Raw genomic sequence first — 25,864 nt, 5'->3', positions numbered from 1 at the left:
CGTAAGCCCAGCGACAAGCCGAAAGTGGAGCTCCTTGCTTTGCCGGGGCATATCATAACTTACATGCACTCACTTATCCCGCCGAAGCGAGTAGAATGGGATAAGTTGACTGCGTGTCGTCAGAAAAAGGATGAATGTGTGTAGGATATCTTTATGAGATTCGAAGGGGTGTTTTTAGATTTTAGTGGTCCGGACCTGTCACAGGAGGGTGGTGTGTGTTTGTTTGTTAACATATTTGTCACTAACTTGCTTCCCGAGATTGCAACCAGGTTGCAGGCTTCGGAAAACACTTGGACGACCTCATCCCCGTCAGTGAAATTGAGTATGGCACAGTATTACGAATATAGAGAGAATGAGGACAAGGAAAGGGTAGAGAAAAAGTCAAAAGATTTGAAGACGAGGGTATTGATGCAGCAAGTTGCCACGGGAAGTGGAAGAGGAAGAGGTTCGGGTTCGGCCCCACGGCTACCCCGGTCTAACAGGGGTGGTGCTTCAAGTGCGCCCCTCGGGCTCAATCAATGTGCATACTGTAAGCAAGAGCGACATTGGCGGAACGAGTGTCCGGAGTTGTTGCAGAAAGGTGAGGCCCTGAGAGGTCGAGGGTTTCGAGGACGTGGACGAGGAGGCCAAGGGGGGACATGGTCAGAGGATACATCACACAATCGGCAGAGCGGGAACTATTTTCACTACCACCGAGGCCGACAGTACTACCATGATGGCTATGACATGGATGAGGTGACAGGGTTATCTCACAGCTCGGACAGCCAGGGACAGGCCAAGGGACCAGATCCGGTGCCCATAGATCAGCACGGACCCTATGTCACCTGCTGATTTACAGGGTACGACCGGAAAAAAATTAGTCGATACAGGGGCTATGAATAGCTCTGTTTCCTGTTCACTGGTCCCGGGGGCAACTCTGTCTGGCAAAAATAATGTTTTGGTGGGTTTCTCAGGTGTGCCGGTTGTTAGCCCCATTTCCAAACCCCTTGCCTTGACTATTGGCCCCTTTACAGTTGATTCGCCGTTTCTATTGATGTCGAATTGTGGGGAGAATTTGTTTGGATTTGATAAAAAGGTTGCATGCAACAGTTTTTTATTCTCCAGACCGTGTTTACATGACTATTGGACCGCAAGTAGCCTGTGTCAAACAAGGCCACGCACAGGATGCCCCCTCCCCTCTGAGTTTAAGGATGTGCCACGTTTGGATTCTCAATAGCCGGCAGAAGCTTTAGAATCTGCCTTGCTCCGCAAGGCTATACTGAAAGTCCTAGTATCTATAGCCAAGCTTTGAAAGCTCAATTGGACTCTTTGACACTTCCCCACGGTAATGTGCTACTGCAGTACATTGAGGACCTCCTTGTGGCTTCGGACACTGAAGATGGTTGCAAAGCGGCCACAGTTAAATTATTATTACATTTGGCACACCATGGCCACAAGGTGTCACTTTCAAAATTTCAATATTCTTGACAGGAGGTCACCTATTTAGGTCACCTACTGTCGAAGGAGGGTCGCAGACTAACACCTGAACGCATAGCTGCTATTACTAACATGCCTGTTCCTAGGACCCAATGCGAGGTACGCGTGTATATTGGGATAACTTCGTATTGTCGGCACTGGATCCCTAATTACTCCTTACAAACAAAACCCCTTCTTTACCTGACCACCAAGGATGTGCATGAACCCTTGAATTGGACACCTGCATGCCAGCAAGCTTTTGAGCAATTAAAGGTTGTGCTTTGCTCTGCTCCTGTGCTTGGTACTCCTGATTACCAGAAGCCTTTTGTGCTCTATGTACACGAGGCGGATGGTTGCGCACTTTCTGTTCTAACACAGGGTTTCGGTAGTAAGCAGAGACCCTGTGCATATTTCTCTGCTATTCTCGATAACGTCGCCAGAGCTCTCACGAGCTGCCTGAGAGCTGCTGCGGCAGCGGCGGTTTCTATCAGACAACCGGCAGCGCTCATCCTTGATACTGATCTCACAGTAATGGTACCCCATGCTGTGGACACGCTTTTGAACAAGACAAAGATGCAGCACCTTACTAGTGCATGTCTCACTGGGTACGAGCTAACATTGTTTGCTCCGCACATTACCATCAAACGATGTGCCACTCTGAACCCAGCCACTTTACTACCCCTCCGTTCGGATGAAAAGGACAATGATGTCCATGATTGTTTATTTCGGACTGAGGAAGAAACGAAAGTACGGGTAGACCTGACTGATGTTCCCTTATCTGACCCCCAAGGGAAACTATATGTCAATGGCTCTTGTTTCAAGCTACCAGATGGCACTACTACTGCAGCTTATGCAATAACAATGTTACACACGGTAGTTGAGGCATCCCGTATCCCAAACCAATCGGCCCAAGCTGCAGAGCTGGTTTCCCTCGTTAGGGCTAGCGAGTTGAGTGAGGGGCTGACTGTCAATATCTACACTGACAGCCAGTACGCCTTTGGGGTGGCCCATAACTTTGGGCGCCTCTGAGTGGAGAGAGGGTTTTTGACCTTGCATGGTCTGAGAATACAGCATGGCCTATTGATACTTCGACTGTTATCTGCATTGACACCTCCTGATACATTGGCGATAATAAAATGTAGCACTCACAAAGCCATCAGAGCCGATGTTGGGAGGGGAAATGCATTTGCAGACCAAACAGCTAAGGAAACTGCTCAATCAAAGATGAAAAAGATGTTTGTGGCAGGTCCCGCTAGATGGGTTCCAGACAATGGGATGTTCAAGGACACATTGGAGAATGTCAGGGAAATACAGAAGGAGGCTACTGTAGATGAACTGGCAATATGGGAAGAGAGGACAGGGGGTCTGGACGAGGATGGGTGTTGGACTGACTTGTCGGGGAAACAGAGGGGGTTGCTCCCAAATGCATACGTGCTCCCTGTTGCGCCCATGGCCCACGGTCCCACACATATTAGTGCCAAAGGAATTTGTAAGTTGTTGGACCCAGTATGGCAGAACAACAATATCTCTAAGGTAGCCACTCACCTAGTGAAACACTGCATTGTTTGTTTGAAGCATAATCCTGGGAAAGGCACTCCTACATCTGCAGGTAACTTTGTACCACCTTCCTTCCCTTTCGAGGTTCTCCAGATGGATTTCATCAAAATGGAACGGGTGAATAACTTGAAGTAGGTGCTGGTAGTGATTTGTGCATTCAGTAAATGGATTGAGGCTTACCCCACTTAGGAGAATAAGGCCATGGTGACGGCGAAGGCATTTCAGATGGGCCTGTGTGGTCCTCTTGGTCTACTGGGAGTAGGGTGGTAGTGGTAGTAGTTATTCTCATAGTAACACTAACCCTATTTGGAGTGGTCTGGTATTTGGAAGAACAGCATCCTGTGCACACCTTAAAAGGGACTACCCAGGCTTCACCTGAGCACTCGTTCATTACACTAGCCCAGCATAAAGAGATACATAGACAGACTTATGTGGAGAATGTATTTCTCCAAATGCTTCATCAGGTACACCGCACCACAAATGGCACAAATTGTTGGGTGTGTGGGTTACTCCCCTCAGTTATGCACAAAAACGACTTATTGGTGTGATTACCCCTGTCATACTTAGGTAGTTATGAGGCCTGGTTCCAGCTGCTTTCTACTGTATACATGCACTATCATAATGACGCAATGAATATGGTACAATCTGACTATGAAGCAGTATTGGAGTATATAGTGGTACACCAAGGATATACTCCTGGGGCAGATGGTACTCTACATCCAGAAGCTTGTATCAATATTTATGAGGATAATAAGAATGTCACTTGAAATGTTGGATTTTCAAGGGTTTAATGTTACCGCATACTTCAAATGTTTCCGGGAACGAAATATCACTGAAGACAAAGATATGCCCATCCCTGTGATCAATACGGCAGCTAGTTTTTGTGTTGAAGGTGCAGGGAACGTTCCAGCAGGACAGAGCAGTTGTAACTATACATACCGATTGAACACTACTAGTAGCCCACCTTTGCTCACATCTCCAAATGTATAATTCGTCTGTGAGGAACAGGCTTATACCTGGCTTCCTAGGGGGTGGTCTGGTCAGTGTTATGTCTCTTTCCTTCTACCCCCGTTTACATTGCACCGTCTAATTATCACAAGGATCATAGGCTACAAAGTAAGGATCTAGATTTGCACCGGATCAAAAGAGTAGTCAATCCAGATGATATAGATCAAACAGATACTTCCTTCCAACAATTTACTGACATAATGAAGAGCATTTTGCCGTTCTGGGCACCCATGTTCAATAGTCGTAATATTCGTAATATTTGTCGCCTTGCCAGAGTAGTCGAGTGAGTTATTAATACTACTGCAGGTATATTGACTAATCTTACAGTCGAGCTTCAAGCTACGAGGTTCGTTGCTCTTCAAAATCGGATGGTTTTAGACGTCATCCTTGCTGATAGGGGTGGAGCCTGCCGCATCATCAGCTGCAGTTGCTGCTTTTACATCTCTGATAATGCACCTGCTGTATACTCCGCAATACAAAAATTACACAGGCTTGCTTCAGAAATCCATCAGGATAATGGCTCTGGGGTCTGCTGACATCATGGGGTTGGAAGATATTACTTGTCCTAATAGCTATCGCAGGTGTCATCTTTACATGTTGACTCTGTATTAATTGCCTTTCAGCCTGCTGCACCTATTGTGTGAGTAAACTCACACCTGTCCCTAAATTGTAAGGATGTGCTAATAAGGTCTCTACTATGATGATGCAAGATATCCAGGACATCATGCTTATCGATGAGGGCATCTTCGAATATTAAGTGGGTTTGATACTTGAGTGCTACCATATTTTCTCCCTGTGACTTGAGCGACTATGCAAATTCCCCTCCCCACTTAGAATTGTAAAGACCCTACTGGATAGCCCAATAAAGCATTTAGCCACCCATGCTAAAAGGAGGGTCTGTTAGGTTTGAAAATACCATCCTTGCAACGCACTCTTTTCATGCTATATTAGGTTAGCAGTGTGTGGCTAAATATATGCCATTTGTATTCACGTTATGCAGCCCACTGAGTTATACCCATTGTTAGACCTGGCACATTGGCGTGAGTCTCCCTTCCATTTTTCGCTGTGCCTCATGTATTTGTTGCTGGTGTTAGTTGCTCAGGGCACTGTGCCACTGCTGTCCAGTGCCACAGTGCAAGTGCTCCCTATTGTAAATTAATGTATCATTTGGGACTCCATGATTGGTTGGTTTGGTTTACTTGTCAGACCCTAGTACAGTGCACCAGAAGTTCCCAGGGTTTGTAATCCAAATACTGCTGGTGGGTGTGCAGCACTGGTTGTGCCACCCACAGAAGCAGCCTGTAAAAGTGTGTCTAAGGTCTGCCATTGCAGAACCTGCGTGCAGTCTGGTACTGTAATGCTGACAGGGCAAGTGCACCCACTTGCCAGTCCCTAAACCTTCCCTTTTCTTCATATCAGGCACCCCTATGGTAGGCCCAAGGGCAGGGTGCATTGTAAGGATAAGGTAGAACATGCCCTGGTGTGTGTGGCATGTTCTAATAGTGAATTACAGCCATTTTCGTTTTTCACTATTGCAAGGCTACCTGTTCTCCATCGGCCAGAATGGGCAGTTTGGTTATTGCATCTTACAATCCTAACTGACTCAGAGAACATGGTAAGAAATTCGAATTTAGTATGCCTGAACTCAGGACGATAAAATACATCTTTTAGTGAGGTTGGTTTTAACATTCTGTGTTTGAAAATGCCACTTTTAGAAAGTAGGCATTTTCTTGTCTAACCATTCAAACCTGCCTCTGCTAGGCTGTGTGTATTCCTTTGTCTGGAGTTTGAGTGACAGGGCTGGGGAATTCCAGGAGACAGGGTGAGGTGTCCCAGTGGTGAATAGAGAGATCTGCATCCAGATAGGTGGGAGGAGTTGTACCTGGGACCTGAATAGGGCTGTGCCTGCCTTCCACAATGCTGGCTCCACTTTCTGGGGAGTGGCTGATGTCTCTGCCCTGCACAGAAAATGAAGAGAAGGAATCCTGTCAACCAAGTGCTCCAGAGCTGTACTTGCCTTCCACAATGCTGGCTCCACCTCCTGTGGGGCGTCTAATGTTTATGCCCTGCACTGTGAAAGGAAAGGAGAAGTCTGGTAAACAGAGTGCTCAGGAACTGGTTTGGACTGGGCAAAGGCCCCTCTGCCTTCAGAGGACAAAGGATTTCTGGGTATAAATATTGGGACCCTGATCCCAAGAACTTAGATCACTTTGGGAAAACAAGAAGAACCTCTGCTGAGGGAGGAACCAGAAGAAGCTGAAGAGGAAACTATCCTTGAACCTGGGGGATTGGCCTGCAGTGGTTGCCTTACTGCCAAAGAGAGGAGAAAGGAACTTTGTGTGTACTTTTGCTCAACTTGTGAAGGATCTCCAAGGGCTTGGAATAGAGCTTGCCTCCTGCTGAAGTCTCAGGAACAACAGACTTCACACCCCAGCTCCCCAGAGTTCTTTGGAAGTGCCTGCTGCTGTTGTTGGGCCTTCTGAGGGACTGCGTGTCGCAAGGAGCTGGAAGCGCGACTCAAGAAGAAGCGTGCCGCCGTCGGAGCTGTTGTCGTCGCATCGCGTAAAGTGTGTCGCCGCTGCAGCATCACATCGAGCGGAAGCGTCTCGCATCATCCAGGAAGTGTCTCGCAATGCCGAAGAAGCGTGTCACCATCGCAGCCATCGTAGCTGACGCATTGCACCGCATCAAGAGAAGAGTCTCGCATCGAGGAAGAAGCATGTCGCCATCGCAGCCATCGTAGTTGTCGCATTGCACCGCATCAAGAAAAGCGCCTCTCATCCACGGAGAAGCGTGCTGCCGTCAGAGCTGCTGTCATCGCATCGTGTAAAGGGGTGTCGCCGCTGCAACATCGCATCGAGCGGAAGCGTCTCGCAAACGTCGGAGAAGAGTGTCGCTGCCAAGGCCACTGTCGTTACATCGCATAAAGTGTATCGCCGCTGCAGCTGAAGCATCGAGTCGAGCCTTCTCGCAACATCGGAGAAGCGTAATGCATCTGGAAGATCTTCACGTCTTTATTTCTTTGCACCAAAAACTTCATCGCATCAACATCGTTGCAACACTTTCGTTGCCCTGCGTGTCGCATCTAAAAGGTACATTGACTTAAAGTGTTGAATTTAAGAACTTAAGAGAACTAAGCAAACTTCTACCATCTAAAGTAACAGTATTGTGTGTGTTTGTCGTTTAATGGTCTTGTGGTAAATCTATGTAAAGAATACTTATTTTTGATATAAAACCTGTGTGGTGTCCATTTGTAGTGTTGTCACTTGATTACTGTATGTGTTCACAAATGCTTTACACACTGCCTCTGAGATAAGCCTGTCTGCTCGTGCCAAGCTACCAAGGGGGTGAGCAGGGGTTATTTTGGGAGTGTACCCCCTTACCCTGACTAGAGGAGAGGGTCCCTATTTGTCACAAGTGGATACCTGTGCCAACTAGAGAACCCCAAGTCTAACATTGCTGGTCAGCGGTGAGGATTCTGGACTTGCATTTGTGACTCATGTACAGTGATTGGTGAACACTACTTAGTGAGTGCAGACCTTACCGCAACCAATACTTGTTGGTAGATTCTTTTTGGGACTTTCTATTTTTGAGTACTGCCAAGTTTAACCACCATGGAAAAAGCAGCATCCATAGTCTCTGTTGATAATGAATGGGAATGGGAAGAAGAGAAACTGGACAGCTACCTAGTAAAACAGCTAAAGTTCTTTTGCAAAACATTGATTGTTTGCACTACTGGATGCAAAAACAAGGCAGAGTTCTACAAGGCGCTGAGGGCCTGAGTAGAATCAAGGAATGCCACTGATGATGATAATGCAGAGGAGCAGCTGGATGGGCCAGTGGGTCCAAGAGGAAGGAGAACCCTTTCCCCTGCCGGTAGCAGTGTTTCTGGTAAAAGTCTATCTCCAGAGGACTTGGCAGATAGAAAAGAGTGTAGGATGCACGAATTGGAGCTGACCAAGCTCAAGTTAAGTGGGCAGTTAGAATTTGAAATGCAAAGTAGAAAGTTAGCCCTAGAAGAGAAAAAGCTACAGTATGAACATGAAAAGGTTTTGAGGGAGTTGGAGTTGAAAGCCCAGAGTTTAGAAATTGCTCCCTCTGGTGGCAGCACACCGTCAATGCCTGTAGAATCTAGAGTTTATATCCCTAAAGATGTAGTGAAGGAATTTTTTTTAAATGGTGATATTGGGTAGTGGTTCAAGGCCTATGAAGTAGCCATGTCTTCCCACCGGGTCCCTGAGAAGGATTGGGGAGCGGGGTTGTGGGGACGGTTCCTTAGTGAGGGGCGGGACACACTGCTAGACTTGCCTTCTGATATCTATAATTCCTATCCCCACATGAAAGCTGCATTGATGTCTAGATATGGTTTGACCCCTGAGATGTACAGACAGAGGTTCAGGGGTTGCACAAAGATAGCCAACAGTACCTACGTTGAATATGTTACTTTTTTCTGCAGAGCATTGGATGGTTGGGTGAAGGGTAGCAAAGTCAATGATTTTCAGGGATTGCTTGATTTGATTGCATGGGAGCACTTGTCAAGTAACTGTTTTCCTGAGCTACGCCAGCACCTGATTGATAGTAGGCTGACTAATCCTAGGAAGCTTGCTGAGGAGGCGGACCGCTGGGTCAGTACCAGGGTCCACAAGGGTCACGTGGGAGACTCGGCCAAGAGTGGGCAGGGTCCCCAGCAGAAGAGTGGGGGGGACAAGGGTATACAGAGGGAGTTCCATAAGAAGCCCCAAAGTAATCCCCAAGGGAACCAAGGGAAAGGTTCTCAGCCTCCCCCCCAGAAACTGTCAGGGGCCCCGACAGGTCCACCTGTTCAAAGAGGGTCCCCAAGATGCTACAAATGTGGTGAACTGGGTCATTTTGCCAATGATACCAAGTGTCACCTTTATGGAAAACCAGCACCCACTGGTGCAGCCCCCCGGCAGATGGCTAGTGTAGCCCTGGGTGAGGAGAGGGGTGCCCAAAGTGGGTGGGGTCCCACAGAGATGTCCCTTGTCTCATTAGGAGACTGCGAGGTGGTCCCTAGGACCCAGCTGCCTGATAACACTAAAAAGTACAGGCAGTGGGTGACCATCAATGGCTATAGAGTGGAGGTTCTGAGAGACACAGGGGCCAGTGTGACAGCTGTCAAGTATCACCTGGTGTCTCAAGAGCAGGTTGTCCCTGGAGCATTCTACCCAGTTGTTGCCGCTGACAACACAAAGAGTCACTGCAAGGTGGCTCAGGTTCCCTTTGAGTGGGGCGGGGGTCTCTGGTACTCTTCAGGTAGCTGTGAGGCCCACCATGCCTGTTGACTGTTTGTTAGGGAACGACTGGAGAGCTCACCTTGGGCGAAGGTGGAGCGGAAAGCACATTTAGAAATGTTGGGTATGTCTGACTGGGCGTGTGTGACCACCCGGTCAATGGCAGCAAGTAAAGGTGCTCAAGAGGACCTGGAGCCTGAGAGGGAGGCCCAGGTACCTGCCAGCAAGAGGAGAGGCAGGGGGCACGGGAAACCGGCACCCGAAGTTCCCACGGTCCAGGAGGGAGCAGACCCTGAGGGGGATGCCCTGGAGCCTACAGGGGAACAGGTAGCCAAACTGCGGGACCTGCCTGAGCTGACCCATTGGCAGCAAGGAGGAGGACCCTCCAGGGAGGAATTCTGCAAGGAGCAGAAAGAATGCCCTTCTCTTGTGGGTCTGCAGCAACAGGCTGCAGACCAGGCAGCAGGTGATCAGTCTGGATCACATTGGATCTACTGGGAGAATGACCTCCTGTATACAGAGCCTAAGGTTGCTGAGCCTGGGTCAGCCCGTGTGCTGGTGGTACCCCAGCGCTTCAGAGCCTTCCTACTGGGGCTGGCTCATGATGTTCCATTGGCAGGACATTTGGGGTAGGACAAGACCTTTGAAAGGCTTGTCACCCATTCTTATTGGCCCCAAATGTGCAGGAGTTCAGACACTCACTGCAGGACATGCCAGACTTGCCAGGCAAGTGGTAAGAGTGGGAGAAAGCGCAAGGCTCCTCTCCAGCCCTTCCCTGTAGTCAGCACCCCCTTTGAACGGGTGGGTATTGACATTGTGGGGCCACTGGACCCCAAGACAGCCATGGGCAACAGGTTCATCCTGGTCTTGGTGGACCATGCCACCCGGTACCCGGAAGCCATACCTCTGAGGACAGTGACGGCCCCCGTGGTGGGAAGAGCACTGATGGGAATTTTCTCCCGAGTGGGATTCCCTCGCGAGGTAGTGGCTGACCGGGGAACCAACTTCATTTCCAAGTATATGAAGTCCCTGTGGCAGGGGTGTGGTGTAACCTATAAGTTCACCACTCCTTACCACCCCCAAGGAAACGGGTTGGTTGAGAGATTCAACCGAACCCTTAAAGGCATGATAATGTGTCTTGAGGAACCTATGAGGCGTAAGTGGGACGTCCTCTTACCATGCCTGCTCTTTGCTTACTGTGAGGTGCCACAGAAATCTCTAGGGTTAAGTCCCTTTGAGCTTCTCTATGGACACCCCGTAAGAGGAACTCTAAGTCTGGTCAAGGAAGGCTGGGAGCAATCTCCCAGGAAACCTCCCCAGGATGTATATAGCAACATGCTGGCCTTCAGGAACCAGACTAGGCGTTTCAGACAACTCGCTGAGGCGAATCTGGAAGCCAGCCAGGAGGAGATGAAGCGGTGGTACGACCAGAATGCCACTCTGGTTGAGCTTCAGCCTGGACAAAAGGTGTGGGTCATGGCCTCAGTGGAGCCCTGTGCGCTCCAGGATAAGTGGACCGGCCCCTTTGAGGTTGTGGAGCGCAAGAGTCCGGTTACCTACTTGGTGGACTTGCGGTCTCCCAGGAACCCCTTGAGGGTCCTGCATGTCAACCGCCTGAAGCCCCTCTTGGAGAGGTCCCAAGTGGGCATGCTCTTGGCCACAGATGCTGGGATGGAAGAGGAGACCGAGCCTCTTCCTGACCTCCTGTCAGCCAGATAGCAAGATGGGTCAGTGGATGGTGTCAACCTCTCTTCCATCCTGACCCCTGAGCAACAGAATGACTGCCACCAGTTGCTGGGACAGTTTTCTGATCTGTTCTCCCTGGTTCCTGGTGTCACTGATTGGTGCGTCCATGAGGTGGACACTGGGGACAGTACACCTGTGAGGCACAAGGCCTACAGAGTGACTGACAGGGTAAGGGCTTGCATCAAAGAGGAGGTCACAAAGATGCTTGAGCTAGGGGTAATTGAGTCCTCTAGCAGTCCTTGGGCCAGCCCAGTGGTCTTGGTCCCAAAGGCTGCCGCGCCAGGTGCCACACCCGAACTCCGGTTCTGTGTGGACTACAGAGGGCTCAATTCAGTCACCAGGACTGATGCACACCCCATCCCCAGAGCTGATGAGCTCATAGATCGGCTAGGGGCTGCACGGTACCTCAGCACGTTTGACTTCACGTCTGGGTACTGGCAGATCGCCTTGACCGATGGGGCAATGGAGAGGTCAGCATTCTCCACACCAGATGGGCACTACCAGCATTCCGGGTTATGCCCTTTGGGATGAAGAATGCCCCTGCCACCTTTCAGAGATTGGTCAACCAGGTGTTGGCTGGACTGGACTCGTTCAGTGCCGCCTACCTGGATGACATCGCAGTGTTCAGCGCCAGTTGGGAAGAACATCTGCGCCACCTCTGGGAAGTGTTGATGGCGCTGCGGAGGCCAGGCCTCAAGGCGAGTAAGTGCCAGATCGGGCAGGATTCCGTGGTGTACTTGGGATACCAGGTAGGGAGTGGCCAGGTGGCGCCCCTACAGCCCAAGATTGAAACCATCCTGGCTTGGGAGCCGCCCAAAACCCAGTGGGAGGTGAGAGCCTTCTTAGGACTCACGGGTTACTACAGTAGGTTTGTCAAGGGGTATGGCAACATTGTTGCACCCTTGACAGCGCTGACTTCCAGGAAGCAGCCAAGGAAAGTGATTTGGACTGACAACTGCCAGGAAGCTTTTGAGGCCTTAAAAAATGCTATGTGCACAGCGCCCGTGCTCTTGGCACCCAACTTCTCCAAGGAGTTCATAGTGCAAACAGACGCTTCAGAGCATGGCGTGGGGGCTGTTCTATCACAGATGAATGAGGAGGGCCTAGATCAACCTGTAGCCTTCATCAGTAGGAGGTTACTTCCACGGGAACAGAGGTGGAGTGCTATTGAGCGTGAGGCTTTTGCTGTGGTCTGGGCACTAAAGAAGCTGAGACCCTACCTGTTTGGGAATCACTTCCGGGTTCAGACAGACCACAGGCGCCTCAGATGGTTGCTGCAGATGAGGGGTGAGAATCCAAAGCTGTTCAGGTGGTCCATTTCCCTACAGGGGATGGATTTCACGGTGGAGCATCGACCCGGTACAGAACACGCCAATGCTGATGGTCTGTCCAGATTTTTCCGCCTTAGTGATGAGAACTCCCAGGAGGTAGGGTAGTTCTCCCCACATTTCAGCTGGAGGGGACACGTGTTAGACCTGGCACATTGGCGTGAGTCTCCCTTCCATTTTTCGCTGTGCCTCATGTATTTTTTGCTGGTGTTAGTTGATCAGGGCACTGTGCCACTGCTGTCCAGTGCCACAGTGCAAGCGCTCCCTATTGTAAATTAATGTATCATGATTGGTTGGTTTGGTTTACTTGTCAGACCCTAGTACAGTGCCCCAGGAGTGCCCAGGACTTGTAATCCAAATACTGCTGGTGGGCTTGCAGCACTGGTTGTGCCAACCACAGAAGCAGCCTGTAAAAGTGTGTCTAAGGTCTGCCATTGCAGAACCTGCGTGCAGTCTGGTACTGTCATGCTGACTGGGCAAGTGCACCCACTTGCCAGTCCCTAAACCTTCCCTTTTTTTCATATCAGACACCCCTATGGTAGGCCCAAGGGCAGAGTGCATTGTAAGGGTAAGGTAGAACATGCCCTAGTGTGTGTGGCATGTCCTAATAGTGAATTACAGCCATTTTCGTTTTTCACTATTGCAAGGCTACCTGTTCTCCATAGGCCAGAATGGGCAGTTTGGTTATTACATCTTATAATCCTAACTGACTCAGAGAACATGGTAAGAAATTCGAATTTAGTATGCCTGAACTCAGGATGATAAAATACATCTTTTAGCGAAGTTGGTTTTACCATTCTGTGTTTGAAAAGGCCACTTTTAGAAAGTAGGCATTTTCTTGTCTAACCATTCAAACCTGCCTCTGCTAGGCTGTGTGTATTCCTTTGTCTGGAGTTTAAGTGACAGGGCTGGGGAATTCCAGGAGACAGGGTGAGGTGTCCCAGTGGTGAATAGAGAGATCTGCATCCAGATGGGTGGGAGGAGTTGCCCCTGGGACCTGAATAGTGCTGTGCCTGCCTTCCACAATGCTGGCTCCACCTCCTGGGGAGCGGCTGATGTCTCTGCCCTGCACAGTAAATGAAGAGAAGGAATCCTGTCAACAAAGTGCTCCAGAGCTGTACTAGCCTTCCACAATGCTGGCTCCACCTCCTGTGGGCGACTAATGTTTCTGCCTTGCACTGTGAAAGGAAAGGAGAAGTCTGGTAAACAGAGTGCTCAGGAACTGGTTTGGACTGGGCAAAGGCCCCTCTGCCTTCAGAGGACAAAGGATTTCTGGGTATAAATATTGGAACCCTGATCCCAAGAACTTAGATCACTTTGGGAAAACAAGAAGAACCTCTGCTGAGGGAAGAACCAGAAGAAGCTGAGGAGGAAACTATCCCTGAACCTGGGGGATTGGCCTGCAGTGGTTGCCTTACTGCCAAAGAGAGGAGAAAGGAACTTTGTGTATACTTTTGCTCAACTTGTGAAGGATCTCCAAGGGCTTGGAATAGAGCTTGCCTCCTGCTGAAGTCTCAGGAACAACAGACTTCACCCCCCAGCTCCCCAGAGTTCTTTGGAAGTGCCTGCTGCTGTTGTTGGGCCTTCTGAGGGACTGCGTGTCGCAAGGAGCTAGAAGCGCGACTCAAGAAGGAGAAGCGTGCCGCCATCGGAGATGTTGTCATCGCATCGCGTAAAGTGTGTCGCTGCTGCAGCATCGCATCGAGCGGAAGCGTCTCGCATCATCAGTGTCTCGCAACGCCAAAGAAGCGTGTCGCCATCGCAGCCATCGCAGCTGACGCATTGCACCGCATCAAGAGAAGAGTCTTGCATCGAGGAAGAAGCGTGTCGCCATCGCAGCCATCGTAGTTGTCGCATTGCACCACATCAAGAAAAGCGCCTCGCATCGACGGAGAAGCGTGCCGCCGTCGGAGCTGCTGTTGTCGCATCGCGTAAAGGGGTGTCGCCGCTGCAACAACGCATTGAGCGGAAGCGTCTCGCAAACGTTGGAGAAGAGTGTCGCTGCCAAGGCCACTGTCATCGCATCGCGTAAAGTGTGTCGCCGCTGCAGCTGAAGCTTCGAGTCGAGCCTTCTCGCAACATCGGGGAAGCGTAACGCTTCTGGAAGATCTTCACGTCTTTATTTCTTTGCACCAAAAACTTCATCGCATCAACATCGTTGCAACACTTTCGTTGCCCTGCGTGTCGCATCTAAAAAGTACATTGACTTAAAGTGTTGCATTTAAGAACTTAAGAGAACTAAGCAAACTTCTACCATCTAAAGTAACAGTATTGTGTGTTTTTGTCGTTTAATGGTCTTGTGGTAAATCTATATAAAGAATACTTATTTTTTATATAAAACCTGTGTGGTGTCCATTTGAAGTGTTGTCACTTGATTACTGTATGTGTTCACAAATGCTTTACACACTGCCTCTGAGATAAGCCTGTCTGCTCGTGCCAAGCTACCAAGGGGGTGAGCAGGGGTTATTTTGGGAGTGTACCCCCTTACCCTAACTAGAGGAGAGGGTCCCTATTTGTCACAAGTGCATACCTGTGCCAACTAGAGACCCCCAAGTCTAACACCCATAAAGTGCAAAGCTTCAGTTAGCGAGTGTCTCCATTTTGTATTTCGTAATCCCTATTAGACTGCTTAGGCTGTGCTCGAACTAGGCCTCATTATTCAGTATTGCTTGCCTCAGCAGAACACTGTACTTCGTTATTATTTTCTCTTCTGTTCAAGGCTGCTTCTTGACTCACTAATGAATAGGCCATTCTGCCCTTGCATACCTATCCGAGTGTGTAGTTTCTGCTCCCATGTTAGGAGACGCTGAGACCCAGCGCCGTAGCCTTGAATCGCAGATAACATGTACCCATGTAGCAGGTGGTAGCTCATCCTACTGTGCATCTTTGTTTATGTTCGGCCCAGGCCAGTAGTTTTCCATTGTGGGTGGGGTTGGAGGCTTCTCGGGAGGAATGATTACTCACTGTAGACTGTTGGGGGGGTCAGTCCCTCGGCAGACATCTTAGGGTGAAGGTCAGATTGGACTCCTCTGCAGAGCATTGCTAATAAATTTATGTTTGTATTCTCTACTGACTGACCGACTCTTCATTCTTGGGAAGGCATAGCAGGTGGGTGTAAGTAACTCGGGTAGCCCCTGAGGACCACTTCCTTCAAGCCAACTGTCTGCCCCTCCAGTGCCTCGATTTGTGCGTCAGTGATTGGTGGATTCGGAGGCTGACATAGCTCTAGTGGGAGGAGTCGAGCTGCCCTTAGAGAGAGGCAGTATACAGCCTTGTTAATGGAACCTGAGGTCACTAGGGAAAGCAGAGCTCGTTAGTAAAGAAATGTTGGAAATACTCCACTCCCACACCGGAAAGGGTGGTGGTAACGGGGTCTCTCCAGACATACACAGTGGTAGCTTGGCTCGAGTGGTCAGGAATCAGGCACCGTGCTAAGCATACGACATACCCATACAATAACCATGCGTGCATCCGTTCCAAAAACGACTCTACACCGTAAAAATTATGAAAATATCTTTCTTTATCTTCTTTTTCTCTTAGTTGCTGATTAAATAAATAATAACACAATCACAATATACAAGGCTTTTTAAATAGTGCAGGTCAAATAAATACTGTCTTAAGGATTCAATAAATAGGGGTGATCATAAATAATTAAGGCATAAATATAAGTGCATTACATACAGGCAATTAAATATTCTGAGGCAATAAATACTGCAAAACCAATAAATATTGTGCGACAATAAATACAGTGGAACAATAAATACAGTGAAGCAATAAATAGGTTAAATACAATAAATACAGTGCCCTCAATAAATAATTAAAAGCTGACAGTGACACTCATAGAATCAGATCACATTTAGATTTCTATGGGCTGATTTGGCCCAGGCACAGCTTGTGGTTAGATGGATGGCTTGAGGGTGCCTACTCCCTGGCTTGGACAAGGCTGAGGCCTAAACTGAGGTAGATCAAGGGGGGAAATTCTAGAGACCTGGCTCCCTCACTCTACACAACCCCTCTGAATTAGTCTCAGCTCACCCCTGGCACAATCAAGCTGGTTCCAGCACCTCTCTAGCCCCTAGGATAGTCTCTCAGGATTCCACAGGGCCTTAGGCGCCCTCTATTCCACTTACTGCCCTTTTTCTGAAGCTCCGACGCCGCTGGAGTCGTGTCGACGCCGTGAGGCGGTTCCGGTTCGATGTCGGTGGCCTCGGCGCAATGTCAGTTCTTGACGACGCCGGTAGGCGGTTCCGGTTCGATGTCGGCGGCCTCGGCTCGATCTCGTCCTCCGGCTCGATGACGTCGGGCAGTCTTGGCTCGATGTCGACTTCGGGCGGCTCCGGTCCGATGGCGACCTCAGGTTCGATGACGTCGGCCGGCCTTGGCTCGATGTCGACTTCCGGCGGCTCCGGAGTGCGATCCCCACTCCCGACCTCCGGTGCTCCTCTCCTCAGGTTCCGGCGACTCCGGAGTGCGACCTCACTCCCGACCTCCGGTGCTCCTCTCCTCAGGTTCCGGCGACTCCGGAGTGCGATCTCCACTCCCGATCTCCGGCACGCTTCACCTCGGTCTCCGGCGACTCCGGAGGGAGGACTTCACTCCCCCGTCGACGCCGCTCACTCGACCTCGGGTGACTTCCTCCTCGACCTCTGGTACTCTCTACGACCTCCGTCGGCGCCCTCTCTCGACCTCTGGCGGCTCCGGGTACGACGTCTGCTTTTCCAGTCAGCACCGCTTCTCCACCTCGGGCTCCGGGTCTCAGGCTTCTCGACGTCGGACTCCAGGGAAACCAGTATCCAGGTCAGGATCTTGCTGTTCTTGGATTCTAAGGCCTGTTCCTGCTGTCCAGGTCCTTAAGATGGTTTTTCTTGCTTCTCCCCACACAGGGCTCCAGGCTGGGCTCAGTCAGTAGGGACTAGTATCAAGGGTGGGTTTATGGACCCCACTCCAGGCACAAGTTTCCACCCCTGCTGCTTCACTCCTTCCTCCTTCAAGTTTCTGCTGCTCTCCCTTCACCAGTCAGGTGCCAACTGCCCACTCCAACTGCCAACTCTCTGTCTTAACTTCCCAACATTCTAAACCGCCTCCAACTGTCACAGGGCTCCAGAATGTTGCAGAAGGTACTAGTAGGTTCCAGTGGGTTCTGATGATGTCACAGGTGGCCACCATTTTGTGCTCCAGGCCCTCAGACAGAAGTTCCAGGGGTAGGTAAAATGGCTCCCTGAATCTGCATCAACACTAAAAAGTCTGGTGGTTCCCAAAAAGGAAAAATTCAAACAGGGTTTGAGGCAAAAGTGGGACAAAATAAATAATGATGAGGAGGGACCACCCAAAGGGCTGACAGGTCTAACACGCGTCCCCCCCAGCTGAAAGTGGGGAGAGCTACCCAACCCCTTGGGAGTTCTCATCACTAAGGCGGAAATACCTTGAGAGACCGTCTGCATTGGCGTGGTCCACTCCAGGCCGATGTTCCACCTGAAAGTCCATTCCCTGTAGAGAAATAGACCACCTCAACAACTTGGGATTCTCCCCCTTCATTTGCATCAGCCAACGAAGGGGTCTGTGGTCGGTCTGAACCAGGAAGTGCGAGCCAAACAGGTATGGCCGCAACTTCTTCAGAGCCCATACCACTGCAAAGGCTTCACGCTCTATTGCACTCCACTTCTGTTCCCTGGGAAGTAGTCTCCGGGATAGGAAGACCACGGGTTGATCCAGACCCTCTTCATTGAGTTGCGATAACACTGCCCCAATGCCATGTTCTGATGCATCCGTCTGGACAATGAACTCCTTGGAAAAGTCTGGGGCCCTTAAGACCGGGGCCTCACACATGGCTTTCTTCAGTTTCACAAAGGCCTGCTGACAAGCCTCCGTCCAGACTACCCGTCGAGGTTGTTTCTTGGACGTGAGCTCCGTGAGGGGGGCTACGATGGTACCGTACCCCTTCACGAAGCGGCGGTAGTATCCCGTGAGGCCCAGAAAAGCTCGGACCTCAGTCTGTGTCTTGGGGGGTTCCCAGGCCATGATGGCCTCGATCTTCGCCTGGAGGGGTTGCACCGCTCCCCTACCCACCAAGTGTCCAAGGTACACTACCGACCCCTGCCCGATCTGGCACTTGCTGGCCTTGATCGTCAATCCAGCTTGTCTCAGGGCCTGGAGAACAGCTTGCAGGTGACGCAAGTGATCCTCCCAGCTGTTACTGAAGACGGCTATGTCATCCAGATAAGCAGCAGAGAAACTCTCCATTCCGGTGAGGATCTGGTTTACCAGGCGCTGAAACGTGGCAGGTGCGTTCTTGAGCCCAAAGGGCATCACACAGAACTGGTAGTGGCCATTGGGCGTGGAGAAGGCTGACCTTTCCCTTGCTCCATCAGTCAAAGAGATCTGCCAGTACCCAGAAGTAAGGTCAAAGGTACTTAGATATTGGGCAGCTCCCAGCCGGTCAATCAATTCATCCGCCCTAGGGATCGGATGAGCATCAGTTTTGGTTACTGAATTCAGTCCCCGGTAGTCCACACAGAACCTCAGTTCCGGTTGGCCACCCGGTGGTGCGGCTTTTGGTACTAACACCACCGGACTGGACCAGGGGCTGCTAGAAGGTTCGATCACTCCTAGCTCCAGCATCTTAGTGACTTCACCGTTAATGCTGGCCTTCACCTTGTCTGACATCCGGTAGATCTTGGACTTCACAGGTGGGCTGTCTCCTGTGTCCACGTCATGGGCGCACAGGTGAGTCCTACCCGGAACAAGGGAGAACAACGAAGAGTACTGTCCCAGGACCTGGCGGCAGTCCTCCTGCTGTTCAGGAGTTAGAGATGGGGAGAGAATCACTCCCTCCACCGACCCATCCTTCTCTTGAGACGCAAACAAATCGGGGAGAGGTTTGCTTTCCGCGTCCTCTGCTCCGTCAGTCACCATCATCAAGATGACTTCGGGCCTCTCGTGGTGGGGTTTGAGGCGGTTGGCATGCAGCACCCGTAGGGGCTGACGAGGGGTCTTAAGATCCACCAAGTAGGTAGCCTTACCCTTCTTCTCCAATACCTCAAAGGGTCCTGACCAGCGATCCTAGAGGGCGCTAAGCTCTCCTGGTTCGATCACCCACACCTTCTGGCCAGGCTCCAACTCCACCGGGTGAGCGTTGTGGTCATACCACGCCTTCATCACTGCTTGGCTGGCTTCCAAGTTGTCAGAAGCTTGCTTCCACAACTTAGCCATTTGGCTCCGGAAGGCCAGCATGTAGCTCACCACATCCTGGGGAAGCTTTCTGGGAGTTCTTTCCCATCCGTCTCTCACCAGGTTGAGAGGTCCACGTACAGGGTGCCCATACAGAAGCTCGAAGGGGCTGAAGCCCACTCCCTTCTGTGGCACTTCCTTGTAAGAAAAGAGTAGACAGGGTAGGAGGACGTCCCATTTCCTCCGCAGGCTTTCAGGCAGACTTCTGATCATGCCTTTCAAGGTTTTGTTAAACCTCTCCACCAGACCATTGGTCTGGGGGTGGTAAGGAGTGGTGAACCGGTATGTCACTCCACACTCCTTCCACATCGCCCGCATGTACGCTGACATGAAGTTGGTCCCCCTGTCGGACACAACTTCCTTGGGAAAACCCACTCGGGTAAAGATTCCCATCAGGGCCCTAGCCACAACAGGTGCTGTTATGGTCCTCAGAGGTATTGCCTCTGGGTACCGTGTGGCATGATCCACCAGAACCAGGATAAACCTGTGACCAGCTGTAGTAGGTGGATCTAACGGACCCACAATGTCGATGCCCACCCTTTCAAAGGGGGTGCTAACGACAGGAAGTGGTTCCAGGGGAGCTTTCAGCTTCACCCCTGTTTTCCCACTGGCTTGGCAAGACACACATGTCCGGCAGTAGGTATCGGACTACACTTTCATTTGAGGCCAATAAAAGTGTGGGACAAGACGGGCGAAGGTCTTGTCTTGCCCCAGGTGTCCTGCCAAAGGGATCTCGTGAGCCAACTCCAGAAGGAAGGCTCGATAACGTTGAGGGACTACCAAGGCTCGTGACGATCCGTGTAGGGGTGCCTTGGGTTCACTGTAGAGGAGGCCATCCTCCCAGTAAACACTGTAGTTCCCTTCAACGTTCCCTGCTGCCTGGGCTTGGGCCTGACGCCTTAGCCCCTCAAGGGTAGGGCACTCCCTCTGGCCCTGGCAGAATTCCTCTCTGGACGGGCCTCCCTCCACGTGCCACTCGGCCGGGATGGGGAGGTCCTCCAGTTCGGTGACATCCCCCACCGCAGACTCCTGGTCCACCACCTCCGGTGGCCTATCCGTCCTACGGGGGCCGGACGCCGAGGCAGGCTCCTCCTGTCCTCGGTTCTTCCCTTGACTGGCAGCTGGCTGGGCCTTTGTTCCAGGCTCCAGCCGAAACGAACTCCCTCTCCGGGTAGTCGCGGACCTTGTGCTCACACAGGCCCAGTCAGGTGTACCCAGCATCTCAGTGTGAGTCCGGTATTCCACCTCTTTCCAAGCATTGTGCTCCATGTCATTCCCCAGTAGACAATCGACTGGCACGGCAGGGCTTACGGCAACTCCAAGTGAACCTGCAACCCCCTCCCATTCAAAGGGAACCTCGGCCACCGGATAGTGGCCTGTTCTGCCGTCAGCCATCGCGGCTGGGTGGAGTACATTGGGAATTACCTGCTCTGGAGACACCAGTTGGCTACGCACCATAGTCATACTGGCTCCTGTGTCTCTCAGAGCCTCCCCTCTTTGGCCGTTGATGGTGACCCACTGCCCATACTTTACGGTATTTGCGGGCACCTGGATCTTAGGAACCATCTCCCGTTCTCCCAGGGACACTAAAGTGACACCCGCCCACTCCCTTCCCTTAGTTAAGGGCATCTCCTCCCCGAGCACTACACTAGCTACTCCGGGGGTCTTTCCTCCAATGGGAGGGGGTGGTCGTTTCGGGCACTTCGCATCTCCCTTATAGTGTCCAACGCCACCGCACTCGAAGCAATGGACAACCCTTGGCTGCTGACTCTGGCCAGGATTAGGGTTTCTGGGTGGGTTAGCCCTAGGGGTGAATCCTGTTCCCTTCCCTTGGAAGTTATTTTGGGGGCCTTTGGAGAACTCCTTTTTCTTTTCCCCTCCCTCTTTCTTCTGGGGGGCGCCCTGTCCGGCCTTTTGAGTATCCCCTCCAGTCCCCCTTGTGGACACCCGGGTACTAGCCCAAATGTCCGCCTCCTCAGCAAGCTTCCGGGGATTGGTCAGCTTGCTATCCACCAGGTGTTGACGCAGTTCAGGGAAACATTTTTCGAGCAGGTGTTCCTTCAGTACTAAATCAAACAACCCCTCGTAGTTCCTCACTTCACTGCCCTGAATCCAACCCTCTAGTGCCTTCTTTGCATAGTCCAGGAAGTCCACCCAATTCTGTGTGCCCAGTTTGTGACTACCCCGGAACTTCTGTCTGTACTTTTCGGGTGTTAGTCCAAACTTTCTTATGAGCGCCACCTTCATGGTGGGGTAGTGGGTCTGCTCATCCTCCTCTAGGGCCAATAAAGCATCCCTACCAGCTGGAGGCATGTACCTGTACAATCCCCCTCCCCAGTACTTCTCTGGAACCCCATGGGCCCTTAACGAGACCTCATAGGCCGCTAGCCACTTGGCAATATCGTCGCCCACACCATAGCTAGCCACTATGTCCTTTGGCAGGTAGGGTTTGGGTTCCCTGGTGATTTCTTGGTCTTTGCTGCCACCATTAGGAACAGTGTGTGCCCCGACTCTTAGGATCTGAAGATCTATCTCTTTCAGCCTTAACTCGTGAGCCATCCTCTGTTCCTCCTTCTCTTTCTCCAGCCTTGCTAAGTCCCATGTGAGCTGTCTTTTCTCCCTCCGGTCTGTCAACTCCACTTCAGATAAGCCACCGCTAGAGGCACTGCTGCCCTTCCTAGAAAGTGTCCTGGGCCCCGCTAACAGGTTCCCCACCTCAGGTTGGTACAAACCAGCTCCCTCGCTGTCGGGCTCTCTCTCCCTGTCCTCCTCCTCAGCCTTGCTTTCTCGGCGTGCCTCCCCCCAAGCCCTTAAGCTGGTTTGGAGTGCACCCTTCTTTGCTCCTGGGGGACAATACACCCCCTCCCGCTGACAAAACTCCCTGAGTTGGGCCACAGTGTACGTTTCTAAATTCTCCAGTACAAACTCCATCTTGCCCACTCAGGTCAGAGCACAGTTATTTGCAGTAACTATGCAGGGGGGTACCTTATATAATACCTCCTCCCACCACCAGAGTAAATTTGGAAAAACAAAAACTCACAATTAGGAAGGCCGCTTTGAGAAAACTCCCGGTGTAGGCCTATGGACTACCCACAGTTATTGTTGAGTATACGTAGGCACAGCTCTATCCCACCACTGAACACCAATTAATGTTGGAAATACTCCACTCCCACACCGGAAAGGGTGGTGGTAACGGGGTCTCTCCAGACATACACAGTGGTAGCTTGGCTCGAGTGGTCAGGAATCAGGCACCGTGCTAAGCATACGACATACCCATACAATAACCATGCGTGCATCCGTTCCAAAAACGACTCTACACCGTAAAAATTATGAAAATATCTTTCTTTATCTTCTTTTTCTCTTAGTTGCTGATTAAATAAATAATAACACAATCACAATATACAAGGCTTTTTAAATAGTGCAGGTCAAATAAATACTGTCTTAAGGATTCAATAAATAGGGGTGATCATAAATAATTAAGGCATAAATATAAGTGCATTACATACAGGCAATTAAATATTCTGAGGCAATAAATACTGCAAAACCAATAAATATTGTGCGACAATAAATACAGTGGAACAATAAATACAGTGAAGCAATAAATAGGTTAAATACAATAAATACAGTGCCCTCAATAAATAATTAAAAGCTGACAGTGACACTCATAGAATCAGATCACATTTAGATTTCTATGGGCTGATTTGGCCCAGGCACAGCTTGTGGTTAGATGGATGGCTTGAGGGTGCCTACTCCCTGGCTTGGACAAGGCTGAGGCCTAAACTGAGGTAGATCAAGGGGGGAAATTCTAGAGACCTGGCTCCCTCACTCTACACAACCCCTCTGAATTAGTCTCAGCTCACCCCTGGCACAATCAAGCTGGTTCCAGCACCTCTCTAGCCCCTAGGATAGTCTCTCAGGATTCCACAGGGCCTTAGGCGCCCTCTATTCCACTTACTGCCCTTTTTCTGAAGCTCCGACGCCGCTGGAGTCGTGTCGACGCCGTGAGGCGGTTCCGGTTCGATGTCGGTGGCCTCGGCGCAATGTCAGTTCTTGACGACGCCGGTAGGCGGTTCCGGTTCGATGTCGGCGGCCTCGGCTCGATCTCGTCCTCCGGCTCGATGACGTCGGGCAGTCTTGGCTCGATGTCGACTTCGGGCGGCTCCGGTCCGATGGCGACCTCAGGTTCGATGACGTCGGCCGGCCTTGGCTCGATGTCGACTTCCGGCGGCTCCGGAGTGCGATCCCCACTCCCGACCTCCGGTGCTCCTCTCCTCAGGTTCCGGCGACTCCGGAGTGCGACCTCACTCCCGACCTCCGGTGCTCCTCTCCTCAGGTTCCGGCGACTCCGGAGTGCGATCTCCACTCCCGATCTCCGGCACGCTTCACCTCGGTCTCCGGCGACTCCGGAGGGCGGACTTCACTCCCCCGTCGACGCCGCTCACTCGACCTCGGGTGACTTCCTCCTCGACCTCTGGTACTCTCTACGACCTCCGTCGGCGCCCTCTCTCGACCTCTGGCGGCTCCGGGTACGACGTCTGCTTTTCCAGTCAGCGCCGCTTCTCCACCTCGGGCTCCGGGTCTCAGGCTTCTCGACGTCGGACTCCAGGGAATCCAGTATCCAGGTCAGGATCTTGCTGTTCTTGGATTCTAAGGCCTGTTCCTGCTGTCCAGGTCCTTAAGATGGTTTTTCTTGCTTCTCCCCACACAGGGCTCCAGGCTGGGCTCAGTCAGTAGGGACTAGTATCAAGGGTGGGTTTATGGACCCCACTCCAGGCACAAGTTTCCACCCCTGCTGCTTCACTCCTTCCTCCTTCAAGTTTCTGCTGCTCTCCCTTCACCAGTCAGGTGCCAACTGCCCACTCCAACTGCCAACTCTCTGTCTTAGCTTCCCAACATTCTAAACCGCCTCCAACTGTCACAGGGCTCCAGAATGTTGCAGAAGGTTCTAGTAGGTTCCAGTGGGTTCTGATGATGTCACAGGTGGCCACCATTTTGTGCTCCAGGCCCTCAGACAGAAGTTCCAGGGGTAGGTAAAATGGCTCCCTGAATCTGCATCAACACTAAAAAGTCTGGTGGTTCCCAAAAAGGAAAAATTCAAACAGGGTTTGAGGCAAAAGTGGGACAAAATAAATAATGATGAGGAGGGACCACCCAAAGGGCTGACAGGTCTAACAAGAAGCCTAAGTACAATGTTGTTAAAATAAAATAAATACTCAAGAGGCTGGAGGTGGTGGTGGGGGTGTGAAAGATTGGCATATCAAAAAGAACAAAATCGTGAAGAGAGCTCCTTACAGTCTTGCATAATATAAAAACAGTCCGAAATACTCATCGGGTGGGAGGAGGTTCGGGAAGGCTGGAGACAAAGCTGACAACACCAGAGAGTGAGCAGGAAAGAAATAATAATCAAGCAGGAGGGAGGAGAAGGAGGCAGCTGCAGGCCGATGAACGAGTTTTTGAGCCTATACCAGGAAAAAGAAGAAAAAGAATGCTTACAAAGTTATAAATACCATGATGAGTAAGAGCACATGTAACAGGGGTAATCATCATGGGAGGTTGCAAAAGTAGAAATGGAGGGACTACTGAGCATATTAACTAACGTAAATTATCCATTTACGAAGGACAGTAAAATGAGCCAATTAAAAAGATGGGTGGTGCTTAAAGCCCATATTCTAGATACAGCATGTCTCGAAGAGACGGTGCATGCGCTGCCTAGGCGAGACCTAAAAACACCAGAGGCTTCCCATTTAGGTAACTCTAGACAGTGTGCACCTTCTCAGTCAGCTACATTGAGAATAATTCAGATTAATTTAAGTCTCATAAAGATCCACCCCTGTTTTTATGTTTAAATCTGTTTTATTGTTGCATGGTAAAGTAAGACAAAAGCATACCCTGTTTTTAAGGTTTGAACAGCATCTCTAGTATTAAAATCACTACATGTGGCAGGAGTTCCTGAGCCAATTTTAAATCACATATCAACACCACTCACACTGTCAAAATCACAAAGAAAACTAGCTCCGCTGTCATTAGGCATCGTAGCACACCCTGGAAGGATTTGGCGACCTGGGTGGGAACCCAATGATGAAACATGTCACCAACTAGGTTAGTGAGTGAGGGTGCTTAAACAACACTCTACTGGTTCCAAGCCACACTTGCCATAAGGATTATGAGAGCCTAATCTTTTAATCTTTAGTTGAGTAGAAATTGAACTTGTTCTTGTTTGTTGTATACGTGATTGTTTGGGAAGGTGGATGAGTTCCTTGTTTCCTTCGCTCTCTCTCTGTGGTTTGATCA

This window comes from Triturus cristatus, chromosome 1_1 (genome assembly GCF_964204655.1).
Source record: "Triturus cristatus chromosome 1_1, aTriCri1.1, whole genome shotgun sequence".
NCBI lineage: Eukaryota > Metazoa > Chordata > Amphibia > Caudata > Salamandridae > Triturus > Triturus cristatus.
The sequence above is the reverse complement of the archived record's forward strand: the minus strand, read 5'-3'. Positions refer to the sequence as shown.